Source organism: Sinohyriopsis cumingii, chromosome 16, assembly GCF_028554795.1.
Source record: "Sinohyriopsis cumingii isolate HCF-2022 chromosome 16, ASM2855479v2, whole genome shotgun sequence".
Taxonomy (NCBI): domain Eukaryota; kingdom Metazoa; phylum Mollusca; class Bivalvia; order Unionida; family Unionidae; genus Sinohyriopsis; species Sinohyriopsis cumingii.
The window spans coordinates 91,571,333-91,593,127 of record NC_142976.1 but is presented as its reverse complement, the minus strand read 5'-3'; positions in this window follow the sequence as shown (position 1 = coordinate 91,593,127).

The window sequence follows — 21,795 nt, the reverse complement described above, 5'->3', positions numbered from 1 at the left end:
TTTGGAATTATTGTGATTTCAGACAAGATCATTTTGGATTGCATTATTGTAATACATCAAAAGACTCTTAGCATATTGTCACACTCCAGGCAACTGACAAATTAGCGAATCTGAGACAACATGCACATCAACGCATTCAATATATGAATTTAATTGGAATACCAATGCAATTCAATTGGAACTTCATGCATATGGACTTGTGATAGAGCTTTAAGTGCATACATACATACATACATACATGCATACATACATACATACATACATTCATACTCAGATGTTATATAATAGATCATTCGAAAAAGCACATGCTGTTCGTAACGACAACTATCGCTTAACTTTCATGCACCATCGGCGCAACCCACATTTATTTATTTCCGTGGCAAGTCGTATTTTAAAACTTTTTATCTAGATAGGTACGTTCGCTTGCAACAAAAGTAGCGAGACAGGTTAAAAAAGTAGAGTTTTTACTTGTGCTTCAGTGCTTTAGCTTGGGTTGATCACAAGAATATGTAATTTTAGTCATCAATGGGATGTTCTTGGTGTGTAATTCTTGGTAATTCGACACTAGATAAATAATTTATTAAATGGACTAAAGCAAAATGAAAGTAGGTAATATCTGCTTCCGTCAAGATTTTCCAGTGTAAACAGCATGGGCAATATATATAGAAAGCTGATAGATTCAAGAAGAGCGTCCACAATAGGCTTCGATGTTGTTTTGACAAGAATAATTACATGTTTTGAGTGACACAGCTTCGTTTTCTTATATTTCAGGACCAGAGTCATATTTGATCTAAATTTCCAAAATCTTCCATCGTTACAGATTAATATCCTGGTTTCAAACTATACAACATTTTGTATCATTATAGTGCAGTTGTATATTTAAGTTAAATTAAACAGCCGATCTTTGCACCAACATAAAAATCTTTACACCTTTTTAAAATAACAATGAATTTTGTTAGAAGAGAGGGATCAGAAGAGGGATATACAAAGAGAAAAGGTTTATTTTAACACCCGATTGAGGTGGGTGTCGGTATAAACTCATGCACTTTTCATACAGAAATCCATATGTAATCAAGGACAAATAAGAACGCAAAACGGTCTGACGAAGGAATTCTGCAGCCTAAGCTGATATATACATACTTTATTGCATTTAGAATATTTTAGATATATCTCCGAGAATTGTGAATCACCAGTATAAATTATTATCATTAATTTTAGTACGAAATAGGTGACTTAATTATCTCTTTCTGTTTCAGTTATCTCTTCCCTTTTGCATATTAAATGTTAGAAAATGTAATGTTTACTTAGTGACTGATACATTCACAGTCTGGTGTTAAAATATTTGACGCATTTAAATCAGATACTGACATTCATAGTTTTACTATTTCACAGAAAGCAAATGTATATATATATATATATATATATATATATATATATATATATATATATATATATATATATATATATATAGATAGATAGATAGATATAATATTCGATACAATTTAGTGAGTTTTAATGCCTACTGTACGGATATTCGAACCCGGGTCCCCGGATAAACGGCACCCATCGCTTTGCCTGTAAGCACCGACTCCTATACCATCTGACCATGCACAAATCACCAAACATGATGTTACATTGTCGGTGATATAGGCATCCGTGCATAGCAAAAACACATTCATAATTTGTAATCCTCTATAATTAGTTCTAATTACTTTGATTTATGTATTAAAAATCGTGAATGACTGTATATAGATGAGAATTAATTACTATGTCGACTAGGATGCAAACCTTGAAATGTAATTTACTCAATTCCAGCTTCACACTAACAACTGAACAATCATCATTCAGAAACGAAAAGAAATGACATCTACATATAACCATATCTATGCTAATGTGCTTCAATGATAAAAAAAACTCAGCCAGTGATGTTCTCTTTCTCCGTCAGAACGCTATATAGATGAATGATTTCTAAAATTAGACTGCGCCATAGTGTTTTAGTTCCATTGCATGAAAACTCTTAAAACCCCACTCTATACTGGTACCCTCATAGATCCTATACATCAAAGGTTGCTACACACGGACATCTACATTAAGTCAGTTTGAATGATATTTTACACATGATTAAGGTCAACAAATCTTGCCTTATTAAGTTATGAAAGTTTATAAAAATCATCTGAAGAGTTATTTCATACAACAGTACTAATTAACTTCACGTTTTAACGCAGATACTAACTAGTGTCAATGCAAGAACTAAAATAAACAATGGTGGTGATTAGTAAAGGCAAAGATAGGGTGAATTTCATTTGTCAGATTTTAATATTTGCAATAGCAATTTAAGTTGTACATTTATTTATTTCAATTATAATTTGTTTATGTTGCACAGTGAGTCTTTCTTTTGCTTCTGCAAGTGTTAAAATTGCAATATTTGATTTATCAGTAGCATTGGGATAATCGGATGATATGCTATCTAGTTCTGCTGTTTTCTTTCCCCCGAACTGGTGATACCAATGCAGTATATAATATTGACCCCGAAGAAAACCTGCGGATGGTACGTTTCTAAAGAACAAATTGACCGAGGCAGACTTTTATATGGGTAATGGATCATATTAGTATGTCCTCTTCGTTGAAACAATCACCCCATTAGAAAAGCGAGCCCTTTTAAAATGATAACAGGATATGATTATCTAGTGGGTGAATGTTACGATTCTTCACATTAATGTCAAAAAATGTGGTCAGTTCAAAATCATTTCCATTTACATAAATTGTAAATTTCTTCCATGTCTTTCCAAACCATGCCATATGTTAAAATATTTAAAGCACCATTTAATATGAATATTTGAAGAGTTGTTAGGAAAAATTCCGACAATCTAAAAATTCAATACTTATAACCGTTTATTTCTGAGATTTAACAAATGTAAATATTGTTCCAGATATGGATTGTTATTCTACTCATAATCTTGTACAAAGGTATGAACAATTCACATCCTGGAGATGTTCTTCATAATGGACCTTTAAGGAATGATGTCTCATTAAATTTTATTATGCATACAAATAGTATTCGTGGCACATTGATAAAAAGCAGATTCGGTGAACAAAGCTGTTTTCATTTAGAATTATACGAGTCGTATTTAGCAATACATTGGCAAAACAACCGAAGTAAAAACTAAAGCAATATATATATATATAACAAAAACACAAATCATAACAGTTCTTTCAAGTGCACTGGAATGAAAAAAGGATCACGTGTGTCCGTGATTGATTAAGATACGTGCAATAAAACTGACAACGAACAGTGCAAAACTAGTATCTAACAAGACTGAGCGCTTTCGACTCATAGTGAGTCTTTTTCATAGGAAGTACAAACATACGACAAACAAATAAAACACAATAACCATTGTCTTTGCAAAACATTCCATGGCTGTTTCTACAGGAATGAAACCTTTAAATTTATTATGTTTCACCTAGTTTATTTCAGCTTGCTGCGGATGCTGGAAAATGTTTTATATTGACCTTGAAAACGATGGGCCATACAGACATCTCTTATTTTATGTAAATTTATGTAAGTGCAAATTATATATCTGATATTTCATTGTTATAGTAGTAATTATAAGCTATTGGGTGACTAATAAGCAAATTTAGATAATAATTGTGAAGATAATGTTGTCTACTGCAAAAAGATAATTTTATTTGTGCATGGCTGTCTTTTTCTAGTCTTCATGGTTTCAATATTCTAAGGCTGCGTATCCAGTGAGATTCCTTTTCTTTTTTTTTTTGCTTTCGGAACCCCCTTAAGGTTTGAATCCATTGCAATAAGTGTTATATCACTGAAAGTGTGGCCACGGGAGGAGAAGTATTCATTACATGGTGTGGACCATGTATAATATTGTTTTGGACTTGACCTTGTACAAAATTAAATTCATTTTCTACCTGACCTATGTAAAGTACAAATTGTCGAATTTTGAATTGCATTGAGCCTTAAAGTTGAATGCATTTAGCATAAATATTTTATAACATTTACGCCAGAAAAGTCTCGACCTTTCTTCTTTTCTCCTCCCATATCAGTGCTAAGCTTGAAAGGCTAACTTATATGACTCATTGAGATTTGTCCAGGGCATTGCAACGCTGTCCTACGAAAGTAAACATTTGAACTACCAACCATAACCGTTTGATAGAAAACCATGTCAAATTATCATTTTTCAAAGGGAAATTGATATGCAGCGTAGTTCAGAGATTCTAGGCTATCCAAAATCTAACGAAAGAAATGATTATATTGGGAAAATTAGGAACCGCTGCATACGATTGGTCAGAGTAAATTAAACAGTACTCTTTGGAATGATGTGAATTTAAAGTGACGACCTTGGTCGATATTTTTTAGTCCGAAAATCCTGAGAAAGGAGAAGTTTTGCTCCGGGGAAGCCTATAAAGAATAGTGATTTCCTCGTTAAACATGAAAAAGGGACCAGGTGTCTGTGTTGTACGAAAAGACAGGCTTTAGTGCTAGGACACTCAATTTCTGGAAGAGAACAGCATTCACGTACGCAATTTTAATTTTTCACGTAACTTTGTATTTTTTATTTGTTTTGTGCAAATGTGTATGATATGACTATGATCCATATCGTGTGTGAGTTTCATGGAAATCTGTTGATGCTAGAGTTGTTATGCATTTTATCTCTTTAATTTTACATTTAATAGTTCATTGATAGAATTGACGATTGCATACTAAATAAATTTTCAAATGTGTAGGATTTCATAGGGTTATAAGAAATGATTTCATTTGCTTATTAGGACGATATTGATTATCGTGAGTTAACAGTAATCGCATATTTATATCTGATTTTGTAATGTTTAAATAATCTATTAAGTTAGGGATTGCCGTGAGCTAGAAATTTGTGATTTTATGCAATAATAATCGAGCATGTGATAGCGTAGGTAAAGAAATACGGTAATGTTAGATACACGGCTCACGTGTTAATTTATGGTCCGTCGCTCTGAAGCGAGAGTGATGATCTATCGAATTAGTTCAAAATGTATGCAGTGTTTGGATAGTATTTATAAGTAACGTAAGTGAGGGAATTTTACGTACGTTAGGAAGTGATCCGTATGGAGGTTATAGGGTAATTTTGTCCTTTAAAGAAAAAGCTGTGTGGGAGAGACAGGAAAGTCCGAAGACGGAATACCAAAGTCTGGAAATAGATGACGTGGTCAGAATAAAGGACTAGGAAGTCCAGGAACAGATGAAGCGTCGGAATAGGAAGACTAACGAATAGGGAGTCAGGATACACGTGTCACGAGAGGGAGGGTGCGCTCTTTTCACCACTCGTTACTATGATGAAATAAATCCAAATTAGACACTGCAATTAAATTCTGTTGACATAACTTAGATTGAATTGGAGTTGCCGCTATTAATTGTCATTGATTAAATTTGGTATTTTTCTTGTGTAAGGAGGCTCGTATTGCATTATTTATTCCCCAATAGTCTTGCTCAGTTCTCTGTTGATAATCTATCTGTCCACTCCCACCGGGCTATACAATCGAGGGAGGTCATCCTCTAGATAATGCCAGCCAAATCCATTTAACCACACCTCTTACTAAGAGGGTGACTTTCCAACCTGAATCAATGATTTTTATTCTGTAAAAGACTATTACATTGTAAATATTTTCCATATGATTACTGGTTAGCTATTAAGATTATTATCTTGACCTGAGTAATGGACATTGAGTTTATCATAATTTATATCATAATTCTATTAAGAGGCCTTCTAATTATAACTCAGATTTTATATTGCAGACATCTGGAGCCTTCCATAATGAAATTTTTCATTAGATTATAGTCTGTTTTAGAAAATGCTACTTGGGACCTGCGGTCAAGTAGAGGACTATATACCGTTAATCTTAGTTATCTAGAAATTATTCATTCGTGCCAGAAGACCTAGAGGCAGAATCAGTGTTTTGTCTAGCATTTGATTTAGGCGGGAACTTATTTATTCGAATTTTTTAATTCAATGTATACTTCTCTGGAAATACAAAGTGCTCAAAAATAACATTAATGGAATGAGAGATATGGATTTATAGTAAAATTTCAAAATAAGGTTATATTCTTGAATTGCATTATTGTGATCCAACAAAAACTGTTGCCATATCACCACTACATAGGCCACCATATGCACATCAAAACGTCCAGCGTTGGATTTCATTTTGATTATCACTACCGTTTATTTAGAACTTTAATTATTACAACTTGTGTCACTAATTCTGGTATTTAATTCGTAATACCGTAAGTTCTTTTACATCTTGCACTTTGTGTTCTAGGAAAATTAATTAGTTATTGAATTTCACAAAGACTGTTGTTTTCTCTCTCTTTTCTATTATTTATTTTAAGACCATGTAGTCGCAATAAACGCCGCAACCCTGCATTGAATCTGTGTATGAATTTTCTTACTCTAACTTGAATCATGAGTGCAATTAAATTGGCACCCAAATTAGCGACAAAGTTCTTATGGTTATATCATATCCTTAAATATCAAATGCAAAATGTGTACACATGCCATGTTGAAACAGTGTGAAATTAACAGTTATTTTTTTTTTCTAAATAGGCCCGAATTCTATCCAATCTCAAAATTTGTCCGATATTTGCCTATTTGAAGTCCTCAAAACTAATAGCGCATTCCAGAACACATACAAAACATACTATTTAACCATCTAACATATATGCAAATTTTAAACATGTGCTCGTTTGCGCTCATGACTCACGCGCAGAAAAAATAAAACAAAATGCGTTTCTTAGATAACCTGTTATATCAGTCTCCATAGGCCACCGTCACAGTAACACAAAATTCTATTTTATGTTTCGTTAAACAAACTTGACGTTCAAATATAGATTTATATTTTGTTATGTTTATTTAATTTATATTTTCTAGTTTTTTCTCTATGATTATATGCCATGTACATATTTATATACTTGACCTTGGACAGAATCAGGCTCATTGTGTACTTGACTAGTAATTTGTATTTTGTAAATAAATAGTACATAGTTAATATTTCTCAAAGATTCAGGTTTAAATATTATGATCATTATCATTGGAAGTAAATATGTTTATTTTGGTCTGGGTCTAGGACGTTGGAATTATCCTTGAATAACATGTTGTACCTGATGTTTAATATAATCTTTATTAAAATTTTAGCAAAATATTTTATCTTGTTGACAATCTAGAATATTCTGGAAATGAACTTTGGACTCGCAATCTTGTTCTACTTTTGTGTCTTAGCTTTTATATTTTTATTTACTTAAAAAATTACAAATTCTTACATTGAACATTTGAGGTAGAATTAGACTTTTTGTTGTGTTCAGTATTTAGAGTGAAATAATATATTAAAATTAGTATTCACTGGAAATACAAAATGTTCATCAATAATATTCTTGGACTGGAGCATTAATTTCGAAATATAGGGATTTCAGACAAGAACATTATTGGATTTTATTATTCTGATACATCAAAAACTTATAGCTAATCGACATAATTCTCAAAGAAATATTTATTAAAGAAAATTAGTATTGTTTACTTTTAGTGCAGGGGCCCCGAGTGGCCGAGTGGTCTAAAGCGTTCTCCGTTACGGATCACTGCCATCTTACCTCTGTCTGCGTGGGTTCGAGTCTCGGATTCAGCCAATGTGGGTATATGAGAAAGCTTGCCAGTAGCTTCTCGTGGGTCGGTGGTTCTTTCCGGGGTTTTCCCGGGTTCTTCCTCCACCATTAATACTGCCCGCCATGTATAGCCTATCGTGTGCTGAAAAATGGCGTTAAACCCTACAACAACAACAACAGCAACTTTTAGTGCAACGTTGTGCATACGGTTTGTTGGGTCTTTTCAATAAAATATAAAATAGATTATCGAAGTTTTTGATATATTTGTTACTCTCATGAACCTCATCAGGCCATATATGGAGAAAAGAACACATATGTTTTGCCCCGAGCGGGCGGAAACAACTAGTTTGATGCGGTGTAGGAATGTCGAGGACGTCAGGCCCAGATTATGTTCCAACGCTATATCAAACGAGTTCTTCCCCCGACTCCCAAAAGAACCCTTGTGTGGATTCATATTTATGAAATATCCCCGTTATATTCAAACATTAGTTTTTTTTTAAAATGTAATATATATTTGTAAAAAAGTCAATTACAAATATAGAATGTATGAAAGTGCAAAGCCTTAAACGTGTACATGTCCGCAATGAGATCATAGACAGTTATCATCTCGCCGATGAGCAGTTGGATGGCGAATGGAACCCAGCGCAGATATGATCGGATCTTCTAGCACGTTTTCCGATGCTACAACATGACCTGCTTGGCGCTAATCTTTTTGGACTTCAATTTAGGTTCGATGCGTTTCATCATCGGTTGTAGAGCCAGTCCACGAAGGGACAAAATCAGCATCATCGGAATTGGCTAGCGCTTCCATTGATATTACAACGGTGGCAGTTACGACAAGCGGTACCCCCGATGTCACTCTTTGAATCTGTATCGTCGGAGCACGTGTTTGTACACGTATGCTCTTCAGTGGTAGAAGCGGTAATACGATTCTAGCTCGCGACGTTTATCCACCGACAAATTCTCGTCGATGTGGTTGAAGTCGATGATGTGCTTTATAATCTTATGCTCATGTGTCGACTAAACTCTTCCTCAGCGTTTCAAGCTGTGGCAGGTAATCTTTGAGGAATTTAATATGCGCTAGATCCACTTTGATGATTCCATCATCGAACTCATCGGTGAGGCTATGGTTAATCGGCACCTAGTTTAATTTAACAAGATCCGCTAACATATCAGGAGCCGCTTGAAGGTTAGTATGGTCTAAGCATTCATACGAATTGGCCACGACTGCTACACGATACGTTATAGGGTATTGATCACTACCGTCATATCTGTGTATTGATCGCTACGGTCATATCTGTAAAGGCGATACAAATTATTAGCTATTTTCTCCACGTTCTTATTTACTTTTTCGTAAACTAATATTACTCGAGAAAAACCTACCACATCCAGGAGAGATATATACTTGGAAAGGTTTTTCTTCACAACCACATGCTGAGAGGCCACTGTAAATGAGTTTAACGATGGCGTTGCCGTCCTTAAGAACACTGGCCAGCTGACTCATAGTTCGTCCCGTTTTAATCTCTCTAGCTATTGGTACGCGGCCGCAGCCAGATTGGATTACACTTTTCCATTGTCTCCGTACATGATCACGTACCATAAGGCTTCTATAGCCTTAATAGATTAGTGCATTGGAGCACGTCCTGGCGTTTTTGCAGCTGGTAACTCATAGTCAGATTCAGCTTCGCCAGATCGTTCCTAGAGCGAAATCACTTCCATGATCGTTTTCACGTCTATGTACTCCAAGCCAACCTGCTAGAAAAAAATTAATTTGTCCATGCAGTCGTGATATTTTTGTGTGCGTCGTCCTCTTCTTTTCAACCAAACCATCGTCCTTTGAGGTATCTGGTTTCCACGAGACACGGATGCAACTCTTTAATCATATTGTGCACTCGATGATTTTGACCAGCCTTGACGATTCTCGATCGCTACAAAATTTGAATGCAGCAAAATACATATCGATGGCTTCTCTCGGCTGCTGCTGACACATGCTTCCCACAGAAATGTGTGACAGTTTCGCCTCAACGTGTTTCCATCGTTCGTGAACAGTTTCTCCCGTGCATGATCTCGGCTTGAACTACCGTGGTATACTTCAGCACGTGATTGCCATTTCAATCCTACGATGCATCCTGCCTATAAGTATCATCGAATAGCAACCGGTAAAATTATATCGCCACTTGGTCCATTTCCTCCATGGTGCATATATCAGGTCATTGTTTGAATTATATGAATCCATCCATCTTAGGGATCTGAAAATAAGTTTGGATTAGTTGGTTCTGCTGTTGGTTCTGCTGTTTCCACTGTAAACGTAAACATGGAATACTTTGTGTAGTTGATAATTATGTAAAATTCAAGAGTGGTTGCTCCCTCCGCTGCTATACCGTTGTAAAGCACATCCGTGGTGCTTTCATGTTCAATGCCATCGTGTCTCCACTTGACAAGAATTAAATAGAATATTGCACCAGATGTTGGTCAAGCACTTGAAATTTCCAGATAGCTACTGGCTGTGGTAACTGTATTTGTAGCGAAAAATTGGATGTGATTCCGTCTGTCGCCCACTCGTTTCCAGTGATAATGGGTGCGATATTCTGAGCAAATGCATTACAAACTTTAAAGACGTAGAAAATTCCGTTGATGCCGATACGACTACGCCACACTGATTTTACGGTATTTCTTGTGAGTATTGGAATGTATCCTATTTCTGACGCATCGAGTCTCCACATGAGAAAATACAGCGCGTACAATAATCATTTCAAATATCACATAACGGTCATGAATGTGTTTAGCAAATACGAATGTGGCACCCAGGCACAAAAGACCTGTATCGATTAGCATTAAAGTGTCGGTGCTCACAGGACCGGATGGACTCATGCTGACGAATTGCCAGGCCACCTCGGTCACCAAACATGCTGCTAAACGAAAAGGCATCGTTCTTAACTTATTACCGTCGCAGCTGGACAAACAAGGAGTATTCATCCGACCCCTGTTTGCAGGGATCGCTGGAACGTTACTGCCAGGATTTCTCGGCATTGGTCGTGGATTCCAACTTACTGGAACCACACGCGGTAAAGTTAACTCCAGAAGAGGTATGAGAAAAAAAAAAGATTTTAACGCTGAAGAATATGACTAGAATAACACAGTTTAGTGAGGTTCTACTGTCCAACCTCGACCTCGAAAAAGAATTATTACCAAACGTTGGAAATTTCAGAGGTGTATTTTCTAAAGATCTGGTTTCTGAACAAGTTACGCCCAACGAGAGCTGCCTAATTAGGCTGCAAAATTATTACAATGGACATGGCAATCATTGGGTTGCCGTAATCAACGATTTACATTACTGCGACTTCGAGTATCTCGATTCGTTTGGTTTACCTCCACCAGATGAGTTTGTGCGTTACATCCAACAACCGCATAAAGGAACAATGAACAACTCGTTACGGCTTCAAGACGCCAACAATAACATGTGTGGATGGTACTGTATCATTTGCATCTGACCTAGGTCCGGAGGAAACACATAATGTAAATTATAACATATAATAGCCAACACGAACTCGTGGTGCCGTAAATTCAAAACCAGAACTGATAGTATCGACCCCACCGAGGTGGTCACGAAGAGTCACCGCCTCGTCAACAAATTGAGGTGTGCCGTATTTGGTTCAAAATAATCACACATCGTTACAGGCATGGTAACGCAGTCAGCAACTGAGACAACTAAAATGTAAGCAGCAGAAGTTTGTGCGATGGTGACTTAGTGTCATTGCTTTGCATAAATATGCACCATTTCAGGCAATGTGACATCGGAAGGAGCTGCAAAGACCTTCACGTGGAACTAATTATGTGCTTGGGGGACTGTAAATAGCACAGAGAGAGACAAAACCTCGGTGGCGCCGTGGACATCCATGCGCTGACCGGAAATCTCCCAAGACCACGTGGCTGATGGACGTTGCCTGGACAAATGCACAAGGCCGCGGAATCAACTAGAACAGCAACTGGATGAAAAGGAACAGCCGAGTCAAGAGCCCTACAACGGCAATGCTACAGAGATCAACCAGACGACAAAGTGTGATGCGAATGATTCATGATGAAGGACTTAAAAGAACTCTAGCCGAAAATTTTCAGAGAGCTTATAGACCGAGCTCTTGTGCGGAGCATCATAGGAGTCAAACATAAGTTAGGCACAGGCAAATAAAATGAAAAAGTCGGCAGAAGATCTTTCGGAACTGAAAGTTCTAGCAGAAGAACTGCATAAACTAGCCCGCAAGCATTTTCCACAACGGAGAGTCATCGCGGTCGCAGCAGACGATATATGGTTCACAGATCTCGTCGACAAGAGATATTACAGCGCATACAATGATCATTTAAAATATCTCATGACGGTAATGAATGTGCTCAGCAAATACGCATGTGTTGTTGCTCTAGAAGAAAAAAATGCTATCGTATCGCGTTTGATATCTTTCTAGGTGCACGAAAGCCCAATAAGTTATGGTCAGATCATGTTAGTGAATTCTATAACCAAACCGACTCAGATTGGTTTTGAAACAATAATTATTATCTTGTAGAGCACAAACAAACAAAAGCGGCAGTCGTATTGCGTTTTAACAGAACTCTCAAAAATCGCATGTGAAAGAGATTTATCAGCTATAACACTAACCGATACTTTGACCTTTTGAGAGAAATCATTTACTAATACTATCATACTTGGCACGGCAGCATTAAAATCACTCCCACGGAAGCATCTTCGGCTGACAAAAAACAACAGGTTATGGAGGTCTTATTTTTAGATCCAAATTCAAAGTAGGTGACCACTTCAGAATTAGCAGACAAAAAGCTACATTCGAAAAGAGATACACCCCTAACTGGACCGAGGAAGTCTTTGTAGCGGAGTAAGGCAATACAATAATTTGGTAAACCTGAAGAACAATTTGGTTTATTAACTTCATTGACACATACAGCGTTATCTAGTTTGGTTCATTTGTTTTTGTTTTGTATGACTGAACAAAACATGCATCTCGTCCTAGGTCGCTCACAGCGAGATACTAGTATAGCACGGATAGCACTGTATGCACGGGTACTTTACTCCTGGTCGTATGCATTTTTTTGTCTCATGTATTTATAGGAGGCTTATTGTTCTATGCGACACAATGCTCGCTTGGATCTAGTCGGGGGGGGGGGGGTTGAATACTCTTACTTCGAACTACAGCCATAGGGATAAGTGTTACATTTTATACAAATCCAGTTTGCAAACGTATTTTTTTACAGCTTAAATGCCTTTCTTCTACTTACTGCCTTTATTTGTTATTCTGCGGGTTAATTATGCTAGAAAAGCAGTCGGTATTTACCAATTATCGCTCCGGTGGCCTAGTGGATAGAGCGTCCGTCTTGGATGCGGGAGTTCGTGGGTTGGATCCCCGGCCGAATCATTCAAAAGACTTGCAAAAATGTTACTAACATCTGCCTCGCTGTGCGTTCAGCATTAAGAGATTAGTGTTAGAACTGGTCGACCTGGTGTCAGGATAAAGTGATTGGGTGTGACATCATGTTACATGTCTGCAGCATGATGCCCCAGTGCTATGCATCACTATAAACTACGTTTAAAAGTCCATATCGCCCACACACACACACACACTGAAAAGTACACTTGAAACGAAAGTATATCTGTTTCATTGTGGAAATTGCTGAATATGGACGTATAATTCTGAAGAAGGACGAGGAATACTGAGGTAAATTTTCAACTCCTGGATAAGGATCATTACACTGTGTAATGGATTCTAAGACATGTGGCTGTGAACCATATTTAATATGTTTTGTAACACGTGGTTATTTGAATCATACTTTATTTTGTGCCATTTGGTTGTGTGAAATATACATATTTTTCATTGGTATCATATGGTTGTGTGAACCACGTATTTTTCATCGGTATTGTATGGTTGTCGGAATCATGCTTATTTCTTTTGTGCAACATACGTTTCCGTGAATCGTACTCCTGTATGTTCATTTGTCTCGTATGACTCCGTAAATCATATTATTATCATTGTGCACAATGTGAATGTGATAACCATACTCGTATCCTTGTTACACATACGGGTATCTGTAACAAGTTCAGTATAGTAGTAGTGTATTATTTGTAGTAGTTGGGTGTGCGAGTCAATTTGCATATGTCTTGTAGTGAACATTTATTTATTCATCTTTTGTTTGATTCATAAACTGTCATGCCCTCACATTGTGTTGCGTTGTCATTCAATCCAAGCATCCATTCTGTTTCATCTTGTTACAGTCATTGTCGTTGATAGCATTCAAAAATCATTCCGGTCACGGACATGCTCATAGATTCATCGGGAGAGACCATACAGGGTTCTCTTTACAATCAGGAATTATAAAAACAAAACAAAACAAAGCCATCTCCACCAAATAAAAAATCGCTCGCCAAATGGTTTGATTATCATGAACAATTCAGCTCGTGGATTCCATCAGCATCTTTGATGCCATTGCCTTGCGTGTCCACTACTGCTGAGACGACAACACCTCCGAAATAATCGGATCATACTCCTCGCCTATGATCTTTGCAGATACACTCTTACACTTAGCTGCTTGCTCGTGAAGACCCATCATCTCAAATATACGCTTGAACACATACTCATATTTTATAAATTTCACACGGCCCACCAACGGAACTAAAGTCACTCTATTCAGCAACTGAAGAAAAAATCTGATCTGGCTACGGCGCTGACAAGTGAAAACGTTTAAGCTTATTCTTTATGTAATACTGCTGCTTGCAACGCTGCACCGGACGCTGATTGACTATGACTGTGCCTCGCCCACTTTCGTTCTCGTACTCGCCATCGCTCTCCTCGCAATCATCTCAAGAACTTAACTCAAATCCTTATTCGCATAAGCTATAGCCTCCTTCGCACGCTTCAACCCTTCATTGGACTCCTCTTCACTTAATTCCACTATTGCAATACTACTGCCAAGCTCATCACTAGATCCCAGTCGATCGACGCTCCAAGCATAATATGGAAGAGACATATTAGTTATACTACAAGAACATCTCTAATACATCACTATATACACAACAAGTGGTCCAGAAACACTATCACACAGCAACAGGGACAGTGCTAGACCACCCGTTCTCACGTGGTAGTCCAGAGATCAATGGGGCTCTCTCAGTCACTTTTTATCACGTAGGGATACAGTAGTCCAGAACCCCAATTTATATATACTACTAACGGGTACTTGTATTTCTAGTAATTAGCGCAGTTTGTTCAATCCTTTCAAAAGGATAAATTGCTTCAGATTTATGGGTCATATATTCCCATTGTTGATTCTTAAACAGCTATTACATATAATGGATCACTGTGTTCTGATCTTAAATAGAATTTTGTTTCGATAAATTCTATATTTGCTTTTGTTAAATTTTTGTAGACTGGCCTTCTTAAATTTACGCGATCTTCAAGTTGTAGTTCAAATGTTGCCGTAAACGAATGTTTGTATTTTTCAGCATCACCTTCGAATTATTGTTTTCCTTCTTCATACTGCACTGTTTCAATCATCTTTCTATCAATGCTGATGTTGTCTACCTCACTGTTGTCATCATCAAATGCAATATGTAAAACTTCTGTATCTTTTCTAAAAGGTATGATTTTTGAGTTCGAGAAACAAATCATTGTCTCTTGTACATAACACAACTTGGAACTTACTTTTATCCCGTTCAAATTTGAAAACAAATAGGCATTATTTCTTCTTAAACTCATAAAAATTTATATAAAAGCTCTGAAAACTGATTTTATATCGAGTTGTGCAATTGTTTATTCTGTATTGAAACAGTTCAAATTACATTTCTATTTTTCAGATATGTGAAACATAGTATCAATTTTTAACAAAAGCACAGCAGTCCTATGTGCAGTTTGGGTCGTAGGGCAGGGAAGGTGCACCTTACATACCCCAGAGACATAATTTGTCGCTTTCATTAAAATGACCTGGGATGGCTGACTCGACAGATTTCTTGCGTTCAAAATACCTGGATGTCGCAACTACAAATCCAGAGCATGTAAAACTGTTTTGCAATAGATTTAAAGATAACCGCATTTTCTCATGACATGTGATCGAGTGATGTCAACTCAAGTCCCGTGCAACAGACTGGATGTCTTCCTCCCCACTAACTCACGATATTCAGTCCAATTACAATTCGTTTGTGGGGACTACTCCAGACCTTCAGCTCTAAGCAACTAGCGGGGCTATGAAGTGACCCCTCTGCTTTGTTCGAATGTTATAAGGATTTTACAAGTAGTTGTTTTGAATGTGCCAGTAACATGTATGAAGGGACTTGAAGGTGTGTGGAATCAACGTCTCTTAGATGCAATTTGTCCCTCGTGTGAGAAAATTTCTTTAATAAATATGGATGGGGGCCGAAATTTCCCTCGTCAATTCTATTAAACGGTATTTTACCCCACCCATCCCCTCAGCAGAACTCGCTCTTTCGCTGCCTAGAAGATCGGCCTGAGTTCTCTTTCATTATGTCGCTTAACATTAGCTAATATTGTCTCTTTTAGGAAAATTCTATCTCTCATATAAGTATGAGACTTACATCCTCTGAGTATTACTAGAGTAGCTAATATATATGGTAATAAAATCTGAAGTAGCTTTGATTGCCTCAGGAATGTACATATGTGAACTCACATTTGAAGTACATGTCTCTTGGCTGTAACTTGCCGTACATCTTAGGAAATTCGTTTTCTCAAATTGTGTAGGGATAAATTCCCTCATCAGTTCAGTTAAACAGTATTTCCGGCGGAAATATCTTTGACTGTGATTCGATTAAGATTGTGTGTTGAATACACGAGCGCGCGTATGTGCGTACTTTGTACTGAATGTACAAAGCGCGCACATACGAAAGCTCGTGTGCGCGCTCTATACGTGTGTGTGTGTCTGTATACGATAGAATACCAGTTTCATGTACTCCGTACCGGAAGCAGCTCTGAGTGTGTCATTACTATGCATATGGATAGTTGTAGTGTAGGTCTTCATTTCTTGGCTACAGCATTTCTCTCATGCAAGAACATTCGAAGTAGCTCTCACAGTGTCAGGACATATCATAGTTTATGTATTCTAACATCTGTAGCAGAAGGGAAGGTGATCGTACCACATATGCGTGACGTCCCGCTCGCTCAGCGACAGACACCGCTCTTACAAACCCACACAGCGTACACAACTATACCTTTTTTGCAAACCCAAAAGGAAAAAGAAAACTAGGTATGTTTAAGACTTTCTAGCTACTTAAGTGATGGTACATTTCCTTTGCTGTCCAGACCTCCAGAGCGTATCTCATTTTATTTTTTTATTTTGATGAAATATTTTGAAATGGACATACTTAATCAACAGATTACAATAATTGCAAGGGATCGATATTTGGTGAGACTGTTTCCTCCAAAATTAATGTTTAGAGAATATTTCAAAGTTCATCTACAAAATACTGAAATGATTGCACTCTGCCAACAGCATGTCGTTTCTTTGGGAAGGATGTTGAGTCTTCAGCCAGCCGTAGTCTTCCATGGGGGGGGGGGATATAGTGAAGCATAAGCTGGCGCATATAGAGAAAAGAGCCGAATGGAATCTTATGCTTGTACCAGCGAATATTGATGAATCCATTTAGAGATAAGACTCATAAGGTACATATCTATTAGGTTTTAAAATACATTTAGAGATGGCTAGGCACACTCTATCCATGGCACATATACAACAAACACGTGTATTACGGAAGCAGTTTGAAGCATTGACGGGGGTCCGATCTAAAAACGCCAGGACCCATTTAGGACTGTAGCAGTTTCGGTTGAAGCTCCACCACCTTCAAGCTTGGTTTGAATTATTGCTCAGCAGAGATTGTAGCGCTGACCGTGAGGCAGTAATTTGGCCGCCTTGGCATAACTGAAATCAAAGAAGCGCCCATGATGTTGACAAGGTAGGTCACTTTACGAATATTCCCCAAAACTAGATCTGGATACATATATTCATCTTCGTAACGCCGGGAAGAAATTAAAGTCGACGACGCTGTTCACATCTTTGGCCCATGTTGTATCAAAATAAAGAAGACCCATTCGGACTAGGAGATATTAATATCGTGCCGCGATACCAAGTACAACTTAGAAGGCGAAAGCCTAATAGCCAAATCTCAAATATCCAAAATGACTGACGCACACGTGGCGTAACTTCCGACATTTAAAATGTTTTTGATTCGCAGTTGACGTTCAAATGATAACCATGATATGGAGTAGAACGGTGGATGGCATTAGACAATACTGATCTGGTGTAGACTGAATAGAGCATAGGCAAAACGAAACCTGAACTGCTTACTGGTATCGACAACCTTACTCGCGAGAATGATTACCCGGCGGCTAAAGTAGTTTGCGGCCTCTACCCATCTGAGAGCTTGGCTCTGACAGCTTAATCCTTTCAGGGACAGCCAAATGAATTATGTTGTGAGGCGTGCTTTATAACACATTAAAACATGCCTTCAGAGGTCAATGTCATACCGAAACCCTCAGCAGCAAAATTACGGAATGTAGAATGTTAGTCCACAAGACAAGTGCAATCAGTAGGGGTTATAGTTCACAACAGACACGTCAGCACAATGACTTTACACTTCCCATCATTCTTTGAGCGAGGCAGCACTCAGTACTATGAGACAAACACATGGCAAACCATTTCTCTGATTAAGGTAAACTAGCCAAAGGCAGTTTGGGCTCTTAGCACAGGTAACGACAACAAACTGGACCATAAACTTTGGATTAGTTTATGTGGCCGAGAGTTAATGCTTTGAAATCGGGAAAAGCACCTGCAGATGATGAAGGTCTGCATCATGTGCACGGATAGTCTTGATGTACCACAAAGATATAATTCAGAATGGTTTTTGAAGTCATAATAACATCCCAAAAATAGTGTTCTAGTAAAACATGTCAATAATGCCTTTATAATTCCAGTGAATAATTTTAATAAATATTTCCTCTCAAATTATATTTAAACACAACCAAAAGCGATTTCGAACTGTTATTAAAATAGAAGTAAATTGCTTTTTATTATCAGAACCATATATAAAAACCTAAAACGCAATAATTTGACAACGATTTGGTTTATAAGTTTTATTTTCTATTCCAGAATTTTTTTAAGGTCAAAAAGACATGACAGCATGGGAATATGGCACATATCTGCTGAACTGACCTTGCTATAATCATTAAATGCTATAATTTGTTATCAGACAAAATAGTGAAATTGGAATTCAATGCTTTTGTAAAATATTTTGGACACTGCATCTGTAAAACGAAATATCTCTCTAATCGTTGGGATATTGAACTGAGCCTTTCTTATGTCATGGATACATTGTGACGTTACCCATTCCTCTGAAAATATCCCAGAATAAGTCATTTTATTAAACAGAACTGGTAAGAACGGTGCAATAGCCATGAAACATCTGTGTTTAATTTAGAAAAGAGTCACTTTCAGATCGCTGACAAATCAATGTAGCAACGAGGAGAAGGAGTCAACAAATGGAACTGTCGATACTTCATATTTGCTATTATCTTAATTATGTTTACATTTTCTGCAACTTTACCTACAAATTAAACTCATTTTCTAATAATGACGTATGTTATTCTCTGACATATACAGGTTAAAGGCAAAATCACAAGAAATGATAATGCTGTTTTAAAAGCAATACATAAGGATATATACATGACTGTTACCTGGAGATGGAACCGGAAACTAAAAATTCCGATACAGAAATAAACGTTTACCATCTAACACATTTGTTCTCATAAATTTTAGACAGAACGCTAATACTCATTTGTAACGAATGCTCTTTCAATGAGAATTGACCGAATAATTTGCCATTTGTCAACAATCTGAGAGAATGTAATATTTTGATTTACCCCGAATATATATTCACGGAAGGATACATAATATTGATTTAGAATTCTGTATAAAAGTATTTACAATTCATCGCATGGATCAAAAAGGTAACATAGCACTGATCTAATTCAGGGACGCTACTGATTGACATCTGTCTAACTTTTGACCCAATATTACAAATATGTTTTTTTACAGCTATGAGTGCATTGCCATGAAAACTGCAATTAACAACATTGCTAACCAGCTTAGTTTTGCTTCGCATGAGTAGCTAATCAACATCACTGAATACAACATTACATATTTCAGAACGAAGTGAGATATAATCTTGACATTGATGTGATAGTGCAAATATGAAGTCCAAGAAGAAATATAATGTCATTGACGTACGCCGATAAATATAGAAATATCTGTATATATAAGCCTTGTATTTATATATTGTGGCTTTTATGGAGAACATCGGTGTACTTTTCATTTTAGAGTAATGAAGCTTGATAAATGAAAACATCTGTTAGTATTTCACCTTACAATCAAAGGTCACTGTCAGCTACATCTTCTATTTCATTAGCATAATTAATTATGTGTGCTTTTAGTTCATGACGACATGGATTTTGCGTGATATAGCCTTCAGAGAAATACCTTTATGAGAGTACAGCTAGAAGTAGGAACACGTACGTTCATTAAATGTTACATTGTCCATATTTATCACTAGAAATTTAGACTGGAAAACATGTACTGCACACGTGAACGATTAGGTTTCAGAAGAGTGGTCTGCATGCATTTCAGTTGCCGTGGTTCATCAAGATGATTAACGATGCATGAACTAGGTTTGTACAGTGACCATATTGACGGTCACTCTAGGAGTATTGACAGTCTACTATTTCCACCCGATAAAATCTGATTTCTAAGGTGGAAAATAATTATAGTCTCATTAACTTTTTTGATTCAAAATGATTTCAGGCAAAATAAAAAAGGAATGAAGCCCCTAACCTCCCCAAAAAATATATCATTTGGTTTTTACTAACTTATAATCGTTTGCATGCTTTAATATAATATAATGAAATGTTGTTTAAACCTGTTTTATGTTTTATGCTCTGTAACAATGGCCAGCGAATTGTAAGTCTCAATAACCTTGAAATCAATGTTTTTTTCTGCATGGTCGCTAGAAACAACGATATGTTTCGTTAAGTCGAGTTATCCAATCGGTGATTACCATATAATGGTCAAACATTTCTGATAAATAAAAAAAGGCAGACAAAAAATCTTATCAAATTTGCCTTGCGTTACTTGTTTACTGCATGGCGCGTAATTCGTTATTTCATCCGCCATTTTTTTCACCTCGAAGGCGGCCTCTGATGCCGGAGATAGCTGGTTCGAACTCTGGTAGAGTCATACCAAATACTTATGAAAATGGTACTAACAGCTGCCTCGCTAGGCGCTCAGCATTAAGAGGTTAGTGTTAGGACTGGGCGGTCTAGTGTTAGGATAATGTGTCTGGGCTAGACATCAGTATAAACTACCACACTACAGACATCGAAGCGATATGACTGAAACTTTTTTTAAACTGCGCTAAAACTCCAAAACACACACACACACAAACACAATCAAAAGTGCCTGCGTGCTGTCAAGATTTTACCTAAAAATGAATGACCTCAGAAATCATCCGAAAAAATCTATTAAATCCGAAAATTATGAAATTATATTTATGTTTATCTCAGAATATGTGTACGCTTTCGGCGCATTTGTCAAATCTAAATATGGAATACTACAGAAAATTCTCTCTTATAAAATTAGTTCACGAACCACAAGGCATAAGTTCTGTTTTGGTAAAACTACAAGGCTTTGAACAAATCATAAGTGTTTTCCCCAAAAATCTACAAGGAAGACTGGTACTAAATGTCTTTTTTGTGCACAAAGCACTGAATTTGATGCCCGCAACAATTTTATGAACAAATATTTTTGAGGATTTTGAAATGCATTTCTATGATAGTGTGTGTGTGTGTGTGTGTGTGTGTGTGTGTGTGTGTGTATGTGTGTGTAATGTTGAAATGTGTTCGACGATTAGTTTGGTACACGTCTTATTTATTTATGTAACGAACCTGATATTTTGATGCATGCTACGTCGAGCACGACAATTCAGTCATGGGCACACGAAATAAGACTGTCTCTATTTTTTCTTTACATACGGTTGTATAAACATGGATGCTTTATCGGGTGCGTTGATGAGTGTTCTAAGACTCTCGCCCACACAGATCGCTGAC